Source organism: Eimeria mitis, genomic scaffold (assembly GCF_000499745.2).
Source record: "Eimeria mitis Houghton genomic scaffold, Emh_scaff7540, whole genome shotgun sequence".
Classification (NCBI taxonomy): domain Eukaryota; phylum Apicomplexa; class Conoidasida; order Eucoccidiorida; family Eimeriidae; genus Eimeria; species Eimeria mitis.
Window position 1 is genome coordinate 1 of NW_013575524.1, and position 493 is coordinate 493.

The following is a 493-nucleotide window of genomic DNA, read 5'->3' on the forward strand; positions in this document are numbered from 1 at the left end:
GCTTCTCTTGGCCGGTTCATAGACCTACTACGTATCATTTAGTTTGCTATTTCGCAGGTCTTTCTGAGCGGTTAGTTTGTCTAGAGTAGTTGCAGTTGCACGGGGGAACTGCTGTAGCCTGTTTTGTGCCTGTGGAACAGCCGCGGCTCTTACTGGCCTGTTTTCTTCAATCATTTGCAGTTTGAACTACGCATTTGTCAGCAGTGTTGGATCGCTCAAGTATGTTTTCTGCTCAAAAGGCATCATAAACAGGGGCGACCCGCCCACTACTTGCTTGCGATGCTGCTTTCCGGTTTCATGAAGTAGCCCTGTTCCTTTTGCAGAAATAGTAACCGAATCCTTCAGGGGAGAGTAGTTCCCGCAGAAACACTGAAAAGCAGTTAATAGCATGCATCCTGGCCATTCCAAAGGATCTCCAGCTTCGCCGCCGTATCGAATTAGTAGCTATCCTGTGCAGGCGGAGCAGTATGCTGTTCAGTAACAGACCGAAGTA